The following is a 23,936-nucleotide window of genomic DNA, read 5'->3' as shown; positions in this document are numbered from 1 at the left end:
AACACCCTGCAGAGGCCCAAACAGCTGCGAACGCCTTTATGCCTCTGAAGTGGACACACTGAAAGGGCCATTCACAGAGGTCTCCTCCCAAGATCCTTTGCAAGGACTGCGGCTCTGAATGCCCGGCACCTCAGGAGTCAAGTCCAGGCTGTCCTCCCCAGTGGGGACGGACACTCGCTGGAGAACACGGGAAGCAGAAGGGGCCCAGAGCCAACAGCAGACACAATACGCAACCTGAGTGACAGCCTGGGCCTGGGGAGAGCAGGTTCCAGACGCCCCGATTGCGCAGGGTTATAGAGAAAAGACACGGCAAACGGTTAAGTCTTAAAACCTGGCAAGCATAAAACCAGCAGACAGTGACGAGAACCAAAGAAACCTTTGCCCTGACACCGCATCTCACTGCAAAGGTAACTATTTGTATACAACAGGCACGCATCACAATCTATATATATAGAAGGCTAATATGCAAAGTGTCCCCTCGGGAGTTCGACCGGGACGCCGGGAGTTTGATCCCTTATGGCGTGCGCTCACCACCAAAGGGCAGCATGGGACGAAGGCAGGCCCGGCCAGCAGCCGGGGAAGGGGGCCCCAGCCGGCAGCCGGCAGGTGGGGAAGGAAGGCCCTGGTGGGCAACCGGAAGGCCCGATCGCCCCGATTGCTGGCCGGGCCAGGGACCCTACCTGTGCATGAATCTCGTGCACCGGGCCTCGAGTGTAACACCAAGATCACTCTCAGTCTATAGCCAGAAGAGCAAAGAGACGTGGACGTGGCTATTCCAGACGGCTCAGAGTTCTCCAGGATCTCCTTGAGAGAAGTTCAAGGTGATAAATACCATCCTAAGGCAGCTCACAGGTTAAAAATAAAGGTATTGTGTTCGCCTTCTAAATCTGCAGCAGAAGGAAACAGCAGAAATAAAGGAAGGACAGTGATAGCACGCCCGCGATTATTTAACAACAAAATTGCCTCACAGGAACACGGTGTCTGCGAGGTCTCGGACGCCCTGAACTGAAGGTGACAATATCACTTCCCCAACATCAACGAGTCAAAGGACGGACTGTGTCTCCCTGTGGGAGCTGCTCGGAGGTTCACATCAACTGAAAACAACTCAGGACAGAACGAGCTGACGGACTTGTTCTCGATTCACTTTTGATTAAAAAGTCCCTATCAAGGCTCGGTATCTAGTCTATGAGGAACAGCCTTTGGTACAGAGAGAGCAGACTGGAGCCGTCTTTAGAATTTCACAGGATGAGAACAGCTCACACTCGTCTTCCTACAGCAGAAGTGAATCCTTCGCGTCATCCCTGGGCCCCACGGGCAGGTGACATGGCTGAAAGGACCCCTCTGACACGAGCAAAACATGGCTGGGGTCACTCAGGAGAAAGTCTGAAAACCACCAGCTAATGGCGAAAACAAGTAATTTTAAAAAATATTTCCCTGGCCCTGGCCAGTGTGGATCAGTGGGTAGAACCTCGGCCTGAGGACTGAAGGGTCCTGGGTTTGGTTCGCCTCCAGGACACATGCCTGGGTTTGGGCCCGATCCCCAGTGGGGGCGTGCAGGAGGCAGCCGATCCATGATTCTCTCTCATCATGATGTTTCTCTCTCTCTCCCTCTCCCTCTTCCTTCCTCTCTGAAATCAATAAAAGTATTGTTAAAACAATAATAAGTAAATAAATATATCTCCCTGACAAACACACATTGCCTACGAAAGTGAGGTCTGTGCCTGGGCGTGCAGTCCCTGATGTACATCTTCAAAGACATGAAGGGGAGAAAGCAGAGTGAGTGGCAGGAAGGGGAGGTGGGGACAGAATACGACGCACAGAGGAAACTAATAGATAAGAAAGCAAAACCAGCTGAAAGAAGACGCATCTTCCTCAGAGACAGTGAATCACTTTAAGTCCAGCGGGCGAACAATAGATGCGAATTAAAAAGGAACAGGGAACCCTGACCAGTGTAGCTCAGTGGATAGAGCGTCGGCCTATGGACTGAAGGGTCCAGGGTTCAATTCCGGTCAGGGGCATGTACCTCAGTTGCGGGCACATCCCCAGTAGGGGGCGTGCAGGAGGCAGCTGATCGATGTTTCTCTCCCATCGATGTTTCTAACTCTCCCTCTCCCCTCCTCTCTGTAAAAAATCAATAAAATATCTATATATATAAAAGCCCAGTGACCAAACAGTGGAACAACCAGAACGACCGGTCGACCAGTTGCTATGATGCATACTACCCACCAGGGGGCAGATGCCCAATGCAGGAGCTGCCCCCTGGTGGTCAGTGTGCTCCCACAGCGGGAGCAGCCGCTCAGAGGGCAGGTCCACAGCCACGCAGCTGACCGAGATGAGTGGTGCTCCCACAGCTGGCTGATCCCTACAGGCCACGCCCCCCCACCAGTGTACGAATCGTGCACTGGGCCTCTAGTATAAAAATAAAAAATAAATAAAAAGGAACAGGGATCACAATGCTGCGACCACAGGATAGCAACGGACAAAAGCATCCATAATCCTCAAGTATGTTCACGCGCCGTGTCACATACCCACGTCGGCTGCGCGACACAGAAAAGTGACAGGAGACAGACTGGCAGCCTGTAAGTCCCCTTCTCTCTCCTTAGCAGCCTCATCGAGGAAAAGGTGAACAGATAAACGGTGGATCACTAGCTGTCAAAAGAAAAGCTTCCCTCCTCATAGAAAAATTTTAAACATTATAGTCATAATTTTGAAAAGCACCAAACAGGTGACATTCTCTGATGATTACACAGTAAGAGTCCAAGTTAACAGGAAAGCGTATTCATTCATCAAACCTTCTGAACACCTGCGACATGCTGGGCACCACCAGCTGCTGCGGAGGCCACTGTAGAAACGGAGGGTCTATAGTCAGTGAAAAGCTTACATTTTATTGTCTACGGAGACGGATCGCGTTTGGGGTAAGCTTTGAAGGGGGAGGCAGGCTAATCCTGTGTTGAATTCAACTTGTTAAGGAGATGTGAATACACACAAATAGAAAGGCTGGGGTGTTCCGCCCAAAACAACAACGGTTACTTATTCTAACTTTCTATTCCTTCGTCAAGTTGTTGTTTTTTTTTAAAGCCCAGATCACGTTGCCCTTACAATCAAATCCAAAAATGAGGTTTTTAAAAAACAGATCAAAGCCCAGCTGGTGAGGCTCAGTGGTTGAGCATCGACCTATGAACCAGGAGGTCAGGGTTTGATTCCCGGTCAGGGCACATGCCTGGGTTTGGGGCTCGATCTCCAGCTGGGAGTGTGCCGGAGGCAGCCAATCAACGAATCTCTCTCATCATTGATGTTTCTCTCTCTCCCCCTCTCCCTTCCTCTCTGAAATTAATAAAATATATATATATTTTTAAAAAGACAGAAAACAGTCCTTCCAAAATAAAGCACCCTGATTATTTGTCTGCAAACTATATATACTGTAAAAAAAAATTTTTTTCAAATCAGCTCTATGCCTATGCCTTTAAATAAAAACAGGTTATTCAAAGCTATACATAAACTCCTATTACACACACACCCCATTTTCAGGAAATGAATGCTGCTCCCTCATTTGTCATGTCCCTGCAGCCAGCAGGATAAACAAACAGAGGCTCACCTTGGGCGCTCCCAAATCTAGGCCCAGGAAGGGACACGTACTTAAGTGGGTGGTGAGCAAACAGCTCCCGGTGAATACCCACCTCGGATCTTCCCCCAAAGGACACCCTAACCTTTCCTGCAGGCCCTGCCACCTGCCAGGGGCTCCCCTTAACCCCCGTCTGTGACCCTCGAAGGATCAACCCATACAGGCTGTTTTCCCCCGAGCCTGCTGGGGCGCGGGAGGCACCAGGGCAGGCACGCCTCGTTCGGTGGCACCCCGCTTTCATGTGCTTCACTGAAGTTGCCTTATTTTTTTTTTAAACTGAAGGCAAGACCCTCCACCAGTAAAAAGAGATTCTTTGAGATCCTTTTTTTTTTTTAATGATTTGCAGAGATTTCCTGACAGCTTTGTGGCTTGTTTTCATTATTTTTTTAAAAAATACATATATTTCTTTATTGATTTCAGAGAGGAAGGGAGAGGGAGAGAGAACCATCCATGAGAGAGAATCATTGATCGGCGGCCTCCTGCACCATCGAGCCTGCAACCGGGGCATGTGCCCCCAGGCGGGCGCTCTACCCACTGAGGTACACGGGCCAGGGCTATTTGCGATACTTGCTTTATGAAGGCGATCTGGAACCAGACCCACAACATCTTCAAGGTGTGACTGTCATTTGCCAGATTACACAGCGGGAGGGGGAACACAGCCAGAGTGACTGATGTCACATACAATCAAGTGTTTTTCCTACTTCAGATGTCAACCCGTAACCCGCTGGTGTACGGGACACACACGCCACCCGCGCCACACTGGCCAGGGCTCTCTGATTTTCACACTGAAAAAGGGGGTCACGCCTACTGCCAGACGTGTCACAATGTGATTCCAAAGGAAAAGATCCATCGCACGCAGGTGAACAAGAAATCCCGGCTTCTCAGGCACAGGCTCAAAACATAGGCACGAATCCCATGGCTACGCACCTCCCACGAGAACAGAAGGGAGAACCCTAACGTTTTTCGTGCTTTTAATTCATTTCATTTCCAGCATTTCGATCTATGTCCCTCCCGACTACCTAAAACTCTGGCAATGCAATCCGCACTCTGTGCTCCCGAGCGGCTCTTGCTCTGGGCACCAGGAGTCAAGAAACAAGAAATGTTCCGAGGGCACGACTGCTGACAGCAAAACAAAATAAAAATAAAAAACAACCCACAATCGAAACGCCCGTGAGTGATGGAAGATGAAGACATCGCTGCGCGGCAATGAGATGAACAGACTACGATCACACGCAATTTTTATAAAACCCAGAAGAAAAAGCAAACGGAAAAACGTACAAATATCATGTCATGAAGCTTTTTTTTTTTAAAGGCAAGGGGATGATAAACACAGAACCTACCAGACTAGACCCATTACCTGGGCGAGGAGAGGCAAGGACGGGCAAGAAACACAGAAACAGATGCAAGTTTGGGGGATGTTCTAGGTCTAGGTTTGGGGGTGGAGTCATGGGTTTTATACTACGTTCTACTTCTTTATACCGTATTGTGTTACATAGTCGTCTTTTGTGACACATTAAACACATATTACATATTAAACATACATATACACACACACACACATCGCACATATCTCTATAATCCTCACCGGAGGACACGTTTTCACTGATTTTAGAGAAAAAGGGAGAGGAGGTGAGACAGACACACACATATGGGTTGCCTCCCGGAATACACCCTGACCTGGGGTCGAACCTGGGACCCTTCAAGTGCATGGGGGGAGGGGGGGTCGCCAAGCTCCTACCCACAGAGCCACACTGCTCGGCCAGGGCTAAAATATATACTTCAGTATTTTTTCAGCTTCCTGAAGGTATAACTGACACATGATAAACCGCACCTCCTTCCCGTGGGAGGTGTGATCGGTTTGGACACAGGGAAGTTCTCGCCACCATCAAGATAAATAGTCCACAGCCCTGGCCCGTGCGGATCAGTGGATAGAGCCTTGGCCTGCGGACCGAAGGGTCCCTGAGTTAGAGTCCAGATCAAGGGCACATGCCTGGGTCGCGGGCTCCATCCCCACTAGGGGGCGTGCAGGAGGCGGCGGATCCACGATTCTTTCTCATCGATGTTTCTCTCTCTCTCCCCCTCCCTCTCCCTTTCTCTCTGCAATCAATAAAATAAAAAAATCTATTAAAAAAAATAGTCCACCAACCCCTAAAATTACCTCCTGTGCCTTTGGGATCCCTGCACCTCCCCTTCCATATATTTCCATTTTGTTTATTTTTTTAATGCATACAACAGGTTTTATATATTAAGCAATCCTAGAGAGATTGTCAATTTTATTTTTTTAAAAATTTTTATGGGCCGAGACCGGTTTGGCTCAGTGGATAGAGCGTCGGCCTGCGGACTGAGGGGTCCCAGGTTCGATTCCGGTCAAGGGCATATGCCTGGGTTGGGGGCACATCCCCAGTGGAGGGTGTGCAGGAGGCAGCTGATCAATGTTTCTCTCTCATCGATGTTTCTAACTCTCTATCTCTCTCCCTTCCTCTCTGTAAAAAATAAATAAAATATATTAAAAAAAAAAAGCTTAGTGTTTAAAAAAAAAAAAAATTTCATGGTTCCTGAGCCCACCCACATTCAACAGTATCGACCGAAAGAAAGCGTTGCAAAGCCAAATGTGGGGGGAAATGTTTAAATTTGGGGAAATTCCAATGTGCATTTATTTGGCAGGAAAAACTTCTCCCCACCCCCAATACCTGGACCTTGAGGACCCGGGCAGGGAGGGCGCCCTAAAAATAAAAAAATAAAAATAAAAGTGGTAATATAATCGTTACATAATTAACCTCAACATCCAAAGTTTGTGGGTCTTTGGGGTTTAGGGGACACTGGGGTCTAGACACGTAGCGTCACCGCATTGCACCCTTGAGGCTAATTTCACGTGCCAACACTTTAATTAAAAAAACAAAAACTTTTTGAACAGTGTAGGGGGCGTTTGACACTTTAAAAAATAAAGTAAAATCCCGGATTTTGCAAAAAGGAGCTTGCAAACCATCCCAGACCGCCGCCCCGCGTTGACGGCCGGGAAACGGGTCCAAATAAAAACGTCCACGCGCTTCGGGCAGGTCCCGTCGGGCGACGACTTCCGAGTCGTGAAAACAACAACAAAAAAACATCAACAAATCACGACAGCGCGTCGCCCGCGCGCGGCCCCGAAATAAAAGTTAAAATCGCTGCCAACACCCACGGGACTGGCCCGCGCCACCCCGAAAGTTACGACGTCGAAGGTGGGGGGGGGGGAGTGAAAAATGCACAAACTCTGGGCCCAGCCGCCCGGGAGCGCGACCAACTCCGGCCCCTTCCCGTCGGCGGGCGCGGCAGGTGGAAGGTCCCGGAAGGGCAGGCAGCCCGGGCGCTCGGGGACTTGGGAACTCGGGGACCCCGGACGTCCGGGACCGCCGCCCGACAACTGCCCTGGAACACGGCCGCGGGGGTTCCACACGCCGCGCCCCCCGCCGCGCCCGGACCCTCGGCCTCGGGCCCTCAGCGGCCGCACGGCCCCCCCGCCGCCACCTGCCGCCCTCCGTCCGCTTCCGGCCGGGCCCGGCCGCGCCTCACGGGGAAGGAGGGGGGGAGGGGAGGGGAACCGGCGCCGCCCCGGCCGCTCGCTCCTCACCTCGCCTCACCTGGCGGCGGCCCTCTCCGCCGGACGCGCTGCCCGCCGCCGGTCGCCGCGGGTGAAGGAGGACAGGTGAGGCCGACGAACCGCCGCGCTCGTTCTGGTCCCGTCGCCGCCGCCGCCGCCGGCCTCTCGTCCGCTGTTTAGTAAACTTTTCTGTTTGGTTGCTCGGCCTGTGACGCGACACGGGAAGTGCTCCTGATTGGTCGGCGTCCGGCGTTGACGCGTCGCCCCGCCCCTCGCTGCTTAATTATTACCGGCCAGGCGGCTCGCAGGCCGAGGCCCGGGGGCGGGGCCGTGTTTCGGGGCGCGTAGCGATTGGCTAGATCCCAGGAGGGGGCGGGACCTGGAGAGACCCCCGCCTCCTCCGCCGGCGCGGTTCCGCCTTCGCCTCCCCTGACCTCCCGCCATGGCCTCCCCCCGTCAAGGCCGTGGAGCGCGGTGTCCGGGGTCTTGGGGACCGTGGAAGGGGCTGGAGAGGGGGAGCAGGTGCCTCTGCCACCCGCCGCGCCGTGTCCCCGGCGGGGTCCTGTCCGGGACTGCGGCTCCGGAAGAATCGCGCTCCGCCTGCTAGTTGTGCAGGAGGGAATCCGGGTGAGCTCGCCGACCTGCAGCCCCGGAGGCTCCCCGACCGTGCAAAGTCCGAGCTCGGGGTGCGGCCTGGAGGAGGGCGGGGCGCCGCCCGGTCCCGAGCCACGGCTTGCAAGAGAAGGATCGCGCCGGGAAGCGCGCGTGCACACGCCCTTCTGCCCCGGGTCCCTGCAGCGCGCTCCCTGCACCTCCCAGCCGAGCGGGGCGAGGGGTGGAGGACCATGGCTCCCCGGAGCCACCCCGACTTCGGGCTGACGTGCAGCACCAGCATCGAGTGCAAGGCCAGGTTGGAGATCATGGTTCCTCCCGGGACCGCGTGTGAGCGGCTCGGCTGGGCTGAAAGGTAGGAGGCGGACCGGGTCCCGTCGTCTTTAAAGTTTCATGGTTTGCTCCTTGTGAATTTTTATTTTTTTGCATCATTTATTTTAAAAATATAGCATGAAAGGGCCGTGTATCAGGATTTCTGGGCTTCGGGGGCGTCCCTATGAATTGCACGCTGTGGATGGAGTCTCTCGCACCGCCCTCGGCCTGGGGTGGGTCTCGCTTGGCGAGAGGGAGGTTCCGAGGAGGCAGCTGGGGCTTTGCGCTGCTGGGAACCGAAAGCAGCGTTTTCCTGCTCGGTAAAGAGGCAGGTCCAGTTTTGATTGATAGATGCTCCAGGGGCGTGGTCAGGGATGCACGTGTCAAGTTGAACCCACTGGGCAAACAACTACCAGGGGGTCGGGCCGGTGTGGCTCAGTGGTTGAGCATCGACCTAGGAACCAGGAGGGCAGGTCACATGCTCGGGTTTGCGGGCTCCATCCTCAGTGTGGGGCGTGCAGGAGGCAGCTGATCCATGATTCTCTCTCATCATGGATGTTTCTCTCTCGCTCCCTCTCCCTTCCTCTCTGAAATCAATAAAAATATATTAGAAAATAATAATAAAATAAAATAAACTTTCATTATGTTGAGGCCCTGGGCAAGCACCCTTGTATTTTTTTTAAATATGTTTTTTATTGATTTCAGAGGGGAAGGGAGAGGGAGACAGTAGAAACATCAATGATGAGAAGGAATCATGGATGGGCTGCCTCCTGCACGCCCCACACTGGGGACGGAGCCCACAATCCGGGCCTGTGCCCCGACCGGAATTGAACCGGGGACTGTTGAGTCCGCAGGCTATCGCTTTATCCACTGAGCCACACCAGCTAGGGCTGGCATCTTTTTAAAGGGCATTCCACTTTAAGTTGAAAGTGCCTTACAAACTATGGACTAACTCAACAAAATAGGATTTTTGCCCAAGGATGTCTTCTCTGATAGAGAGGCCGGATTATAATGGAAATGAGGGATTGCTTTAGCCTCAGTGACTACAGGTCTAAAGAACCAAATTAAAAAATAGATAAATCAGCCATAACCGCTTTGGCTCATTGGATAGAGCGTCGGCCTGCGGACTGAAGGGTCCCAGGTTTGATTCCGGTCAAGGGCATGTACCTTGGTTGCGGGCACATCCCCAGTAGGGAGTGTGCAGGAGGCAGCTGATGGATGTTTCTCTCTCATCGATGTTTCTAACTCTATTCCTCTCCCTTCCTCTCTGTAAAAAGTCAATAAAATATGTTTTTTAAAAAATAGATAAATCATCATAATAAAAGGCTAATAGGCAAACGGTCGTTACAACTCAACACCATAACACTGTAACGCCGTGAGTGACACCCTAAGGACGGATCAGCGGGGACCTGAGGCTGTGCGCTCGACCCCCCCCCCCCACAACCCCCCCCCCCTCCGCCCAGTGGGGCTTGACTGGGGTGGAGCAGGCCAGGTCTCGGTCTGGCACGATTTCGAGGATCGTGTGGGTGGGCGGGGACTTGACTTTGTGTCCCGTGGCGTGCCCCAGACTCTGACAGGAGTCTGATTTTCAGATACATTTCACTAATTTTCTTTCATCTCTGACACTTCTATAATAGAGAAAGGGCAAATAGCAGTATTAAAATATTTCCTCTAATGAATCCCCTTTTCTTTTTCTTTTTTTTTTTTTAATATATTTTATTGATTTTTTACAGAAAGGAAGGGCGAGAGACAGAGAGTCAGAAACATCGATGAGAGAGAAACATCGATCAGCTGCCTCCTGCACATCTCCTACTGGGGATGTGCCTGCAACCCAGGTACATGCCCCTGACCGGAATCGAACCTGGGACCCTTCAGTCCACAAGCTGACGCTCTATCTACTGAGCCAAACCGGTTTCGGCTGAATCCCCTTTTCATATGCACGGATTTCGTGCACCAGGCCACCAGTAAATAAAGAACCAAATTCAGCCCCTGACTTTGCTTAATGGGGATGGGAAGCCACTGTAGAACTCGAAGGCGGGAAGGAGATGTGGGTGGTAACGACTTGGTGGGTTCTGCTGACTGTAGGGATAATCTTGCAGCCTGGGTCCTTTCAGCTGTTCTCTGTTCTCTGGCCGCTGGGTGGGAGGACGATAAGGAAGGAATTTAGAATCTCGGACAGGGGTTCCCGTTGCTCGTCCATCACGTGTTGGCTTGGTGACCGTGAGCAATGCCCAACTCCCTGGGTTTCGATTTTCTATGAGTTTGGGAAACATCCATGAACAAAACAGAAGACCCCCCCCTGCCTGTACAGATTTATTGCTCTAATGGGGGAGATGCAGTTGGAAAACATAGCTTTTTTTTTAATATATTTTTTGTTGATTTTTCAGAGTGGAAGGGAGAGGGATAGAGAATTAGAAACATCGATGAGAGAGAAACATCGATCAGCCGCCTCCTGCACACCCCCCACTGGGGATGTGCCCGCAACCCAGGTACATGCCCTTGACCGGAACCGCCCCCGGGACCCTTTGTTCCACAGGCCTGGGTTCTGTCCACTGAGCAACACCGGTCAGGGCGGAAAACATAATTTTTTATGCTGGGAGTTGGAAGACCGTAGTAAGTGGTGGAGACAGGAGAAAAAGTAGAGCAGGCCCGGCCGGTGTGGCTCAGTGGTTGAGCGTCGACCTATGAACCAGGAGGTCGGGGTTCGATTCCCGGTCAGGGCACAGGCCCGGGTTGCGGGCTCGATCCCCAGTGCGGGGCGTGCAGGAGGCAGCCGACCCATGATTCTCCCTCATCATGGATGTTTCTCTCTCTCTCCCTTTCTCTCTGTCTAAAAACACACACACACACAAAATTAATAAAATTTTTAAAAGCTTAAAACTAACATGATCTGACGAAGATTTGATTCGATTTTTTAAAATTTTATTTTTATTAATTTTAGAGAGGAAGGGAGAGAGAGAGAGAAACATCAGTGATGAGAGAGAATCATGGATTGGCTGCCTCCTGCACGCCCCACACTGGGGATCGAGCCCACAACCCGGGAATCCCATGCCCTGACCGGGATCAAACCCTGTGACCTTGTGTGGCTCAAACAGTTGATGCCTAACCACTGAACAACACTAGCCAGGCTCCGACTTAGGTTTTAAAGGATCGTTCTGGCTGCCTTGTGGCGAGCAGACCAAAAAGACAAGAAGCATAAAAGCAGGGACACACCTATGAGGAGGAGGCCCTGGCTGAACCCACGTGCCCAACAGCAGCAACTCGGACCAGGGTGATGGGGTGGAGGCAGGGAGAAGTGGTCCCATTCTGGATGTATTTTGAAGGGGCCCCGCTGGTTCCCTGGTAGATGGGGGGGGGTGGGGGCAGGGTAGGAGAGAGAGTTGGCCATGATCACACATCCTGGATGCATAAGACGAGGGTTCAGGGCAGAGGCGTGGGGTGCGGCGGGGAGGATAACTTTCGGGGACTCGTCATCCCATAAATGATACTTAAAGCTCTGAGGCTGATCAGGGAGTGGGCACAGAGCAGACGGCGGCCCAAGCCGGGCACGGAGTTCAAGGAGAAGGAAGTGGAGGGATGAACCCCCGGAGGCCACGGCGGAGGGAACGGGGGTGGGAGGAAGCAGAACGCCGTGTCCTGGGAGCCAGGGGTCAGCCGTGTCCGGAGCTGCTGGGAGTTCAGGTCGGATGAGGACAGACTTGACAGGTGCATTCGGGTTCCCGCGGAGGTCACCCTGGGGAGGGCGGTTCGGGTGGCCGCAGGGCCTGGGGGGAGTGGCATTCATCCCTGACTCATTAGGGGTTTGGGGGGGGGGGGGTGGTTAACATCAGAAAGATCGTCACCAAGTGGCAAGGAGAAGAAGAAATTCTTGTGGAGTTTATTTAGAATTGATTTTTCTTCCGATTCTTTTTTTTCAAAAAAATATTTATTGATCTGAGAGAGAGAGAGAGAGATTTATTCCACTTATTTATGATTCATTGGTTGATTTATTTTTAAAAAAATGCATATATATATGTTTTAAATATATATGTTTTTATTGATTTCAGAGAGGAAGGGAGAGGGAGAGAGAGAGAGATAGAAACATCAATGATGAGAGAGAATCATGGATCGGCTGCCTCCTGCACGCCCCACACTGGGGATGGAGCTCACACCCCGGGCCTGTGCCCTGACCGGGAATCGAACCCGGGACCCCTCAGTCCACAGGCCGACGCTCTATCCACTGAGCCAAGTTGGCTAGGGCTAAAATATATATTTTATTAATTTCAGGGAGGGAGGGAGGGAGAGAGAGAGAGAAACATCAATGATGAGAGAGAATCATGCACGCCCCCTACTGGGGATCGAGCCCACAACCCGGGCATGTGCCCTGACCGGGAATGGAACCCTGACCTCCGGGTTCATAGGTCGCTGCTCAACCACTGAGCCCCGCCGGCCGGGCTGTGCTCCAGTATCTTGTCCCTAAAGCGGAGATGATACCTTCTTCACTGGGTTGGTCAAACGGGAGGCAGTTCATGCAGAATGCTCAGCGCAGGGCCCAGCCAAACACAAGCGGCCGGCCAGCGGTGGTCACACAGGCTATCGAATTCGTTATCTGATCCCGTCGAGCCTAAAAGCAGACGGCCTTTTGCAATAGGTCAGTGGGTAAGGACACACGGGCCCACTGGCCAGCAGCTCAGAGTCCCTGGCAGGCAGAGCCATCCAGGTGCCGAGCCTGGCCAGGAAGCTGAGAAAGGCGGGGCGCAGCAGCCCTGTGGTCCCCCGTCTGCTGACCAGACCGGGGAACAGTGCTCCAGGGAGACTTGAAGCTGGCGGACACGGCGAACCGGGGACTCCCGGTCCTTCGGGGTGGGGCTCGGCAATCCGATGTTAAATGCACCCACAGAAATACACACAAGCCAGTGGGTGCGGCTGGGTGGGTGTGGGGCAGAGCCCACAGGAATCACCAGGCCAGAGCTTCCGAGAGGTCACCATGAGCTCCTGGCCAGTGTGGTTCAGTGGATAGAGTGTCGGCCTGCGGACTGAAGGGTCCCGAGTTCAAACCCGGTCAAGGGCACATGTCTGGGTTGTGGGCTCCATCCCCAGTGGGGGGCGTGCAGGAGGCAGCCGATCCGCTCTTCTCTCTCATCATGGATGTTTCTGACTCTCTCCCTTCCTCTCTGACATCAATAAAAATATATTAAAATCAACAACATGTCAACAGAAAGCCGTCCCAGCCTGGCTGGCATAGCTCAGTGGTTGAACATCGACCTATGAACCAGGAGGTCATGGTTCGGTTCCTGGTCAAGGGCACAGGCCCGGGCTGCGGGCTCCACCACTAGGGGGCGTGCAGGAGGCAGCTGATTAATGATTCTCCTCATTGATGTTTCTCTCTCTCCCTTCCCCTCTGAAATCAATAGAAATGTATTTTTAAATGATGACATCCCAGCGGAGGTGTGGGGTCAGACACAGGGTCCTCTGGGTTCCTGGCCATGTGGGTGCTCCAGGCTGGTCCCTGGGGGCTGGAGTCCTGTGTCCAAAGAGCAGCAGGGGAGACCTGGGGGGAGGGGGGGAGCTGGGAGGGCACGTGGCCTGGTTGGGGGGTAGGGGGGCACGTGGCCTGGCTGGGGGTAGGGGGGCATGTGGCCTGGCTGGGGGGGAGGGGGGCACGTGGCCTGGCTGGGGGGTAGGGGGGCATGTGGCCTGGCTGGGGGGGAGGGGGGCACGTGGCCTGGCTGGGGGTAGGGGGGCACGTGGCCTGGCTGGGGGTAGGGGGGCATGTGGCCTGGCTGGGGGGTAGGGGGGCACGTGGCCTGGCTGGGGGGTAGGGGGGCACGTGGCCTGGCTGGGGGTAGGGGGGCATGTGGCCTGGCTGGGGGGTAAGGGGGCACGTGGCCTGGCTGGGGGGTAGGGGGGCACGTGGCCTGGCTGGGGGGTAGGGGGGCACGTGGCCTGGTTGGGGGGGAGGGGGGCACGTGGCCTGGCTGGGGGGTAGGGGGGCATGTGGCCTGGCTGGGGGTAGGGGGGCATGTGGCCTGGTCAGGGCTGACTCAGGCCCCCTGAACAGGCATGAGGCCACCCCTCACTCATGCACGCTCCCTAGAGCAAGCATGTCAAACTCGTGTCCCACACGCCACATGCCTCATGTATTTGGCTCCTGTTTAGCCTTTGAGTTTGACACGCTGGCCCGAGAGCCTTGCGCCAGCGACTGAGGAGGGAGCAGTGGACAGAGCTCAAGGCCGCCCTTCCTGCTCCGGCTCCGGCCGGCAGGTGAGGCCACAGGTGAGGCGTGGCCGGCAGCCAGCAGCAGGTTCCAGGCGCCTGGATCCCGGAGCTGGGGCTGGCCGGCGCCGGGCCAGGGAGGCGGGCGCTGACACCGAGGCTCGTCGGGGCAGCAGGTGACGCCTCTCTGCCCCTCAGCCCCGATCCGGACCCACTGCCCCGGGACGTGTGCAGACGGGCACGTGCAGGGAGGGAAGCACACGGGCCAAGGGTGACCCGCTGTCCCCCCGGCCCAGGACTGAAGGGTGTGCAGGAGCAACGCTGAACACAGACCGGGGGTCGCTGGTGTGGAGTGACGAGGCCACCCGGCCCGTGTGGCTCAGTGGTGGAGCATCGACCTAGGAACCAGGAGGTCAGGGCTCGATTCCCGGTCGGGGCACAGGCCCGGGTTTCGGGCTCCATCCCCCGTGTGGGGTGTGCAGGAGGCGGCCGGTCCATGATTCCCTCTCATCATGGATGTTTCTATCTCTCCCTCTCCCTTCCTCTCTGAAATCAATAAAAATATATTTTTAAAAAAGAAGAAAAGGGAGCCCCCTACCCACCCCCCCAGGGGTGCGTGTGTCTCAGGGGAACTCAGGCCCACAGGCACACGTGCAGTAGAGAAGCTGTGAGGTGTCCTGTGTGGGTGTCTCTCTTTTTTTTTTTATAATATATATTTTTTATTGATTTCAGAGAGGAAGGGAGAGGGAGAGATAGAAACATCCATGATGAGAGGGAATCGTGGATCGGCTGCCTCCTGCACGCCCCACACTGGGGATGGAGCCCGCAACCTGGGCCTGTGCCCCGACCGGGAATCGAACCCTGACCTCCTGGTTCCTAGGTGGACGTCCCAACCACTGAGCAGCACTGGCCGGGCAGGTGTCTCCTTTGAAAGGCCGAGACGTGACCTGGCAGGTGCAGGCCAGAGCCTCAGGGCAGCCAGCAGGGGCCCACCCCGTGGCTCCTCCTCGCCGCTCCCGCACCTGCGTCCTCGCTCACCCCTGGCGGCCCCGGGCCTGTCCCCAGACCTGCCCGTCACATGCCCCCGGCAGGTGCGGGCCCCACGCGGCTCCGGGCCTCCCGTGCCAGCTGACGCCGGCCGCTGACTGGCCGTTGACTCACTGGCGACTCCACCCTCCCCGCCCACGGCCTCCGATGCTCTCTGTTTGCCTCCTGCCCGCCCGGACCAGCTCGTTAAGTCTTGACGTGCGATGCTTGGTCTGCAGGCGGTGGGCTGGGCGGCGGGCCGTGGTGGTAAACAAGGCCAGTCCCTGTGGGCTGGTGCCCAGGGAGGAGGAGGAGAGCCGGTCCGTCAGAGGCAGGGTGCTGCGTGCCATCCTGGGCGCAGGGGGGGGCGGGGGAGGGCACCCCTGGGCCAGGGAGACCTGGAGGCTATAGCTGTTTCCTGGTTGCAGGCTGTGCTGTGGGTTATGGCTTCATACCTGGTCCATCTGCCCCCATCCTCCCTTCACCCATTCATTCGGTGGCTCCCTCACAGACTATGGAAACGGAATGCAGCAATAAAAAGAACTTGCCTCCAGCCCCGGCCTGTGTGCCTCAGTGGGTAGAGCATTGGCCTGCGGACTGAAGGGTCCCGGGTTCGATTTCTGGTCAAGAGCACATGCCCGGGTTGCAGGCTCGGTCCCCAGTGGGGGGCGTGCAGGAGGCAGCCGGTCCATGATTCTCTCTCATCATGGATGTTTCTATCTCTCCTCCCTTCCTCTCTGACATCAATAAAAATATATTTTAAAAAAGACAGCTTCCGGCCCCACCTGGGACGTTCAGGGTCCCCAGCGTGTCCTGTCCCACCTGCCTCACTCTTCCCTCTGCTTGGAAGAGCCTAGTCCCCCACTCCTCCCCCCTCCAAGCATTAGACCTCGGCTGAAGGCCACCTCCCCGGGGCAGGCTCCCCTACCCCTCGACCAGCGTCAGGCCCCATCGTGACGCTTTCGTAACCTGGCGGTGTCATCCCGAGCACCGGTAATTACGTGTTCGTCCGTGGGGCTGTTTCATTAATGTGGGTGCTCCCAGGCACCTCTCATCTCTGATAGTATTTACACACAGCCTAGCACACGGTGACGCATCCCATAAGTGCCAACTGGATGGGCAGATGGATGGATAGGTGGCTGGATGGATGGGTGGGTGGGTGGGTGGGTGGATGAATGAATGGATGGATGGATGGATGGATGGAAGGATGGTGGATGGATGGATAATGAATGGAAGGGTGATGGATGATGAATGGATGGATGGACGATGGATGGATGGAAGGATGGATGGTTGATGGATGGATGGTGGATGGACAGACGACAGACAGACAGACAGACTCGAGCAGAGGCAGAATGATTCAGGGACCAATTAGGAGACTAACCAGTAGTCAGGACAGGAAAGCGATCAGAATCCGAGAACGCCAAGGCAGCAGCAGAGGGGACCTGGGGAGGGTGCACAGGAGGAATCTGCAGGCCGCGGGCTCTGGGTGAGTGTTCGGAGCGAAGCAGAGGGAGGAGCCGGGCGGCCAGCCGGGATCTGACTGAGGCAGGTCTAGGGGCGGGAGGGAGGGATGCCCACTGAAGTGGAGACCCCTGCTGAGGCCGTGAAGAGAACATTTTATTTTTTCAATATTTGTATTGATGTCAGAGAGGAAGGGAGAGAGAGAGAGACATCAACGATGAGAGAGAATCATGGATCGGCTGCCTCCCGCACATCCCACACTGGGGATGGAGCCCTCAACCCAGGCATGTGCCCTGACCTCCTGGCTCACAGGTCAACGCTCAACCACTGAGCCACACCGGCTGAGCCCGACCAAGTTTAAATGTGCAGAGAGCTTGGATACGGTCGGTGAGCCGGAGGTCTGGCCAGCGTGTCCACGAGGCATTGAAGCCGTGGGGGGCCCCCGGGAGCCCCGGGAGCCTGGCCCTGGCCGTGGACCTGGCTGCGGGCTTGGCGATGAGCAGCTCACAGGCCGGCGGAGAGGGAGCTCGGCGTTCAGCTCTGCTCCTCGCCCACCGAGGCCCCGCGTGGCGCTTGCTGTTGGGAAATCACCTGCGAGTCCCACCAGGTGAAGGCCCCGTGTCTTCACTGTGTCTCGCGCTCACCGTGTTCTCCGCTGCGTTAATGAAAGGCTGTGTTCCCGAGGCTGCCCCAGAAGACGGCCACCGTTGTGATGGGAATGACGACACCCACTCACCCAGCGTGCGATGGCAGCTATGTGACCTGTGACACCCTCCCTGCCGGCACCCTGCCAGGGCCGGCCATCTCTGGTAATCACACAGGCACGTCTGCCTGACAGCTGCACCGTTTCCCCATGAGCCCAGCCAGATACAGCTTCACCATCCGTCCACCCACCACCTTTTGGGCACCATCTGTCCATCCATCCACCTTTAGGGCACCATCCATCCGTCCATCCTCACCCTTAGGGCACCATCCATCTGTCCATCCTCACCCTTAGGGCACCATCCATCCGTCCATCCTCACCCTTAGGGCACCATCCATCCATCCATCCATCACCCTTAGGGGCACCATCTGTCTATCCATCCATCTACCCACTCACCCGTAGGGGCACTGGGCTCCCCAAAGCCTGGGCAGGGCACTGGCAGGGTACAGAGGCTCATAGGAGAAGGATCACCCCCAGCCCTCGCCCAGCCAGTGTGGCTCAGTGGTTGAGCATCTACCTATGAACCAGGAGGTCAAGGTTCAATTCCCGAACAGGGCACATGCCCAGTAGGGGGCGTGCAGGAGGCCGCCGATCCATGAGCCTCCCGTTCCCAGCGACCCTGGTAGATAGGAACACTCCTTCCCAGTGCAGGCCAACCACTCCAGAGCCCACACCCCCAGCCGCCACCTCTAGGGGCGCTCACACCCCGGGCCATTCTCCACCTGCCCTCATCCCAGGAGACCAGGTGTCAGAAGATTAAGGGCAGCTCCTGTCAGGCCCACAGTTGGCTGAAATTATTCAAACTCAGCAATCCTCAGAGCATCCCCGTTGGCTACTTAAGTGTCATGATTCTAGGCCTCAAGGACCCAGCGAAGAGCAAATCAGACACGGGTGCTGCCTTTCCGAAGTCTAATTAGGGCCACAAACCTGAAACGAATCATCACACAAATAAACATCTTTACTAATAAAAAGCATAATGTGAGAATTAGACTTGACATCCCCTGGACAAAGCCATGGTGGCGGGGGCCAAGGCAGAGGTGGTTAGGGGTGATCAGGCTGGCAGGGGAGAGCAGTTAGGGGCCATCAGACAGGCAGACAGAGGGGTTAGGGGCGATCAGGCTGGTAGGGGAGAGCAGTTAGGTGCCATCAGGCCGGCAGACAGAGGGGTTAGGGGCGATCAGGCTGGCAGGGGAGAGCAGTTAGGGGCGATCAGGCTGGCAGGGGAGAGCAGTTAGGGGCGATCAGGCTGGCAGGGGAGAGCAGTTAGGGGCGATCAGACAGGCAGACAGAGGGGTTAGGGCAGCCGTGGGCAAACTACAGCCCGCGGGCCGGATCCGGCCCGTTTGAAATGAATAAAACTAAAAAAAAAAAAAAAAAAAAAGACCGTACCCTTTTTTATGTAATGATGTTTACTTTGAATTTATATTAGTTCACACAAACACTCCATCCATGCTTTTGTTCCGGCCCTCCGGTCCAGTTTAAGAACCCATTGTGGCCCTCGAGTCAAAAAGTTTGCCCACCCCTGGATTAGGGGCAATCAGGCAGGCAGGCAGGTGAGCGGTTAGGAGCCAGCGGTCCCTGATTGGAGAGGGTGCAGGCTGGGGTGAGGGACTTCCCCCGCCCCCCCCAACGCACGAATTTCGTGCACCAGGCCTCTAGTGTAATTAAAAAGCTTGACAAAGTATATGAAGGGTTAAATGACAGAGTACTGTGTGAGCATAAGGGGGCAGGATGAGCTTGTAAACAAAGACCCACAGCAAGAGCCAGCTGAAGAGCAGAGAAGAGCTTCTAAGGAGCGAGAACAGCAGGCAGCAGGCAGGTGCTGCAAGAGGAATGGTTAGCGTCACACGCTTCCCACTCACTGGCGTGTGCTTATCCTCACCAGCTCACCTTGCAGCTAATTTGAAGGCTGTTTGTTTATGCTGCGTTTTCTTACTCATCTAATCACAGGCAGGGGAGGTTCTGCAAGTTACGCGGCCAAACCAAGAACTCGGAGGTCAGGAAATGGGGTGACAGGAGTGGCTGGGCCAGGGGAATGAGGGGACCCAGCTGGATGTCCCGGGCCTTTGCACCTGGGCCGGGGTTCTGTCCTGCCCCCTTTGACGCACCCACCCGCAAAGCCTGCCTCCGTAACATCTCCAGGACAGCGGGCGTGTTCCTGTGATATCTCCCCTAGCAGCTGGGGCCCGCCCAACTGTGAGCATGCCACGCCGCTAATGACTAAGGGCTTCAATCTCCTGCCATCCTCGGCCCAGCGTCCGTCATGGTGATGGTGGAGGTGTGCAGCCAGCCAGTGGGTGATGCTTGAACCCCGATGAGGCCTGGAATGCCCTCTAGGTGTTGGGGTGCGGGGATGGGGCAGCAAAGAAGCAAAGACCTGGTGTTGGCTTCCCCCTTCCTTGGACCCAGGCAGGGAGGAGGCATTGCACAGACCTGAGGCGTCTGACTTGGGAGGAGTGCATGGGACGGTACGACCCCGCAGGGCCTCCAGAATCAAGTCACAGGTCCTCAAAATATTTAAAAAAAAAAAAAAAAAAGCTTCAATAAGATTTTTTTTAAAATATATTTTATTGATTTTTTACAGAGAGGAAGGGAGAGAGATAGAAACATCGATGAGAGAGAAACATTGATCAGCTGCCTCCTGCACACCTCCTACTGGGGATGTGCCCACGACCAAGGTACATGCCCTTGACCGGAATCGAACCTGGGACCTTTCAGTCCGCAGGCCAATGCTCTATCCACTGAGCCAAACCGGTTTCGGCAATATATTCTTTTTTTTTAACTACAGGAAGAAAAAGAATCTATACTAATAAAAGGGTAATATGCTAATTAGAGCAGGTAGACCAGACGTCCTGCTGGACAAAGCCATGGTGGCGGGGGCCGAGGCAGAGGCAGTTAGAAGTGATCAGGCCGGCAGGGGAGAGCAGTTAGAGGCGATCAGTCCGGTAGGGGAGAGTGGTTAGGGGTGCTCAGGCCGGCAGGCAGAGGGGTTAGGGCTGATCAGGCAGGCAGGCAGGTGAGCAGTTAGGAGCCAGCAGTCCCGGATTGCGAAAGGGATGTCCGACTGCCTGCGGGATCAGGTCTAAACCAGCCTGACATCTCCTGAAGGGTTCCAGATTGGAGAGGGTGCAGGCTGGGCTGAGGGGGACCCCTTGCCTCTGCCCGTGCACGAATTTTGTGCACTGGGCCTCTAGTTCTAAAAAAAATTTCAACACTTAGTCGTATGTTACAAGAGATTTAAAAGTGAAGCATTTCCATGCTTTGCCTGCTGAGCTCTCAATCGGAGGGTGTCAGACCAAACCAGAGGGCAGGAGCCAGGCCAGGCACAGGGGGCCGTGATGCAAGCCGGCGACACCAGCAGCCTGCACGTGGAGGCGGAAGGGGGACTCCAGCAGGAAGCAGGGTGCAGACGGAGCATAACCAGCTGCGAGGAGAAACGTGACCCTGGACACTGAGTCTGCCTCTGGGCACCCTGAGTGCAGCCAAGCAGGGGATGCTGTGGGCCCATTTCACAGACCAGTAGGCTGAGGCCCACGGAGGCAGACAGACAGCAACAAGCTCAGTCAGAAACCTCCCTCCGTGTGCCCCCTTTTAGTTCCAAGGACTTGAGGTCAGGTCGGGTGCCACACAACCTCGCACGGCGTAGGCTGTCACCTGGGCATGACATCCCACGGCCAAGAATGCCCAGCAGCGCCCACATCACAGACATGACTTTGTAGCCGGACCGGTTACAGTGGCCACTGTGTCAGGCGGGTGGGAACGTCATTTCCACCACGACGAGACCTCAAAAACCGCTGTGATGATCTCACTCATTTATGGATAATAAAGACCATTATAAACTGATGAACAAAAATAGATACAGAGGCAGAGCAGCCTCGAACAGACGGTCAAACTGCAGCGGGAAGGCCGGGGAGGGTTGGGGGTCGGGGGGCGGTGGGTAAGAGATCAGCCCAAGGACTTGTATGCATGCAGATCAGCATAACCAATGGACACAAGACACTGGGGGGTAGGGGAGGCCAGGGGAAGGTCGAGAGAGAAAAAATAAAGGGAAGACATATGTAATACTCTTTGTAATACTTTAAGCAATAAAACAAAATTTTAAAAACCAAAAAACGCTGTGATGGCCAATGGGGTTGAACGTCACTTCCGGCCCAGCCATTTATCAGGGGAGTTCGAGCCCCGTACACCAAGGTGGTGGGTGTGGTCCCCAGTCAGGGCACCTGCAGGAATCAAGGCATAAAAGCATCACTGTGTCCAACAACAAATCGATGCTTCTCTCTCTAAAAACAATAAATACGTAAAACGGCGTCATTTCAGATGGAACAACCTGACGGCCAATTCTCGGTCAACTGGGGTTAAACGTCATTTCCATCCTCAGGAAGGTCAACGGGAGGGTGCGGTCGCACTCAAATAAACGTCATTCACGGCGCCGTGAAAAGTGGCGCTTGGACAGACGTCATATCCGTCGCAGAGAAGGTCAAAATGGCCAGGTGAACGGGTTAAAAACCAACGTCACCTTCGTCGCGGAGGAGGTCCGATGGGTGTGAGTCGCGTTCCCCAAAGCGTCATTTCCGGCGCGACGAAGGCCGGAGACTCGGTTCGCGCTCCAAAAGCGTCATTTCCGACGCAAGGAAGGTCCTAACGGCTGCGCTGTCGATGGGCTGCGACGTCAAAATGTCTGCGAATCAGCCTGGGATTCACATCCCTTCCGCAGCCAACACAGGTCCAGCTGAAACGTCACGCTGCCTGCCACCCCGTAAAGCGGTTTTACACGTCTCTTCTGCCGCGTCTGAACGTCACGCTTGCTGCGCCATGACGTCATCTGTGACGTCATTTCGTCAGCGACCGGGCATCCCTCCGAGGTTTGGTCACGCCGGCCTCAGCGTCGCCCGGGCTTAAAAGTCGCCTGGGCCGCGAGTTCTCGGGGCTTGGCGGTCGTTTCCGCCGCGACGTGATGTCGGGGCAGAGCCACATCCGCGGGCATTCCTGTCCCTGCAGCGGGGACCAGACCTCACCGGGGCCGGGGCGCCAGGACAGGAGCCCCTCGCCGGATGGGACGGCGGCGGTGAATGCGGTCCATCCCTGAGCCGACTTCCTCCTGCAGGTATGGAATCCCTTTATTTTTAAAGTTTTTTTTTTTGTTTTAATATTGTTGTATCGTAAATCAGCGAGCTGGACAAGACCCTTCATGAGCCGATTAGTTAGGAGTCATCTTTACTGCGCGCAGGTTCAGAAAAAATGACCTCCGTCAAATTCTGATCGCCCAGAGGAGGGAGCATTCTCTCTTTATATTCTTTTCAGGTCCTTGTGTCAGTTATTTTTTTTTAAATTATTTTATTGATTTTTTTACAGAGAGGAAGGGAGAGGGATAGAGAGCTAGAAACATCGATGAGAGAGAAACATCAATCAGCTGCCTCCTGCACGCCCCCCACTAGGGATGTGCCCCCAGCTTAAGGCACATGCCCTTGACCGGAATCGAACCCGGGACCCGTCAGTCTGCAGGCTGATGCTCTACCCACTAAGCCACACCGGTTAGGCTTACCTGACTTTTTAAAGTCGGCAGATGACTGATAAGGAAGTCCATCAAAAAGCATATACTGCCTGGACGGCGTGGCTCAGTGGTTGAGCATCGACCCATGAACCAGGAGGTCACGGTTCAATTCCTGGTCAAGGGCACATGCCCGGGTTGCAGGCTCGATTCCCAGCGTGGGGCGTGCAGGAGGCGGCCGGTCCACGATTCTCTCATCATCGATGTTTCTCTCCCTCTCCCTTCCTCTCTGACATCAATAAAAAAATATTTTTAAAAAAGCACATACAACTGACGAGTTAACATTATCAACAGAAAAAAAAACCTCTGTATTTTCTTTCCAAAACCCCAGTTCTTCCCCACTGGACCTTCATCAGGGCTGAGCATGTCTCCCCTGGTTACAGAAACGTGGAGAGCTTGGAGGAGCATCCTGACCAGCCGCCACCACTGTCGCCCTCTCTCACTCCGAATCAGTCCCTGGAATGCCCCTCCTCGGGTGCAAGTGTGACTGGGGCAAAGCCTTCGCCTCCTCTCTGTTGTCCCCTGGATGAGGTCTCCTCCCGTTAGCATGGCTTTAGACCTTTTATGATCTGCCCTCTGACCACCCCCAGCCTCTCTTCCTCTGGTGGTTGGGTTCTGGTTTATGTGGAAATGGCAGTCTGTCATTCCTCTATCAGCATTTCCTCCTCAGCCTGACAAACTCCTACACGTACTACAACGTCCTTGTGCCATCAGGAAACGCATCCTGTGTCCCCCTCCGTCTGAGCTCTTGCTACGTGGGTTTGCAAGAGGCGTGGGCGTGGCTGTCTCCTTCGTTAGACGGTGGGCAAGTCGGAGGCTACATCTTCCCTCCTGAACCCCCAGTGCCCAGGAAAGGGCTGCCCCCCACGAGGGATTCCTT

General features: G+C 55.1%; 2 protein-coding genes across 6 annotated transcripts in view; one reads left to right on the top strand and one right to left on the bottom strand.

Annotated features, from left to right (window-relative positions):
- The window catches only part of ZFAND6 (zinc finger AN1-type containing 6), a 47,885-nt gene extending 40,493 nt beyond the window's left edge, over positions 1 to 7,392 (bottom strand). Inside the window, exon 1 of one of the 4 annotated variants that reach the window (XM_081114931.1) lies at positions 7,240 to 7,392. The gene's annotated coding sequence lies outside the window, so the exon portion shown is untranslated. Of the gene's footprint in view, positions 1 to 7,229 lie in introns of all 4 variants that reach the window. The other 3 variants (XM_081114930.1, XM_081114933.1, XM_081114932.1) reach the window with 3 other exon arrangements.
- Positions 7,393 to 7,645: 253 nt separating this feature from the next.
- BCL2A1 (BCL2 related protein A1) overlaps positions 7,646 to 23,936 on the top strand; it is a gene marked incomplete at its 5' end in the record, with an annotated part of 30,425 nt that continues 14,134 nt past the window's right edge. Inside the window, one exon of one of the 2 annotated variants that reach the window (XR_013997318.1) lies at positions 7,646 to 8,166. Of the gene's footprint in view, positions 8,167 to 22,141; positions 22,613 to 23,936 lie in introns of those variants that run through there. The other variant, XR_013997319.1, reaches the window with a different exon arrangement.

This window comes from Myotis nattereri, assembly GCF_964212035.1.
Source record: "Myotis nattereri genome assembly, chromosome: 21".
Classification (NCBI taxonomy): Eukaryota; Metazoa; Chordata; class Mammalia; order Chiroptera; family Vespertilionidae; genus Myotis; species Myotis nattereri.
This window is presented reverse-complemented; position numbering and strand designations above follow the sequence as displayed.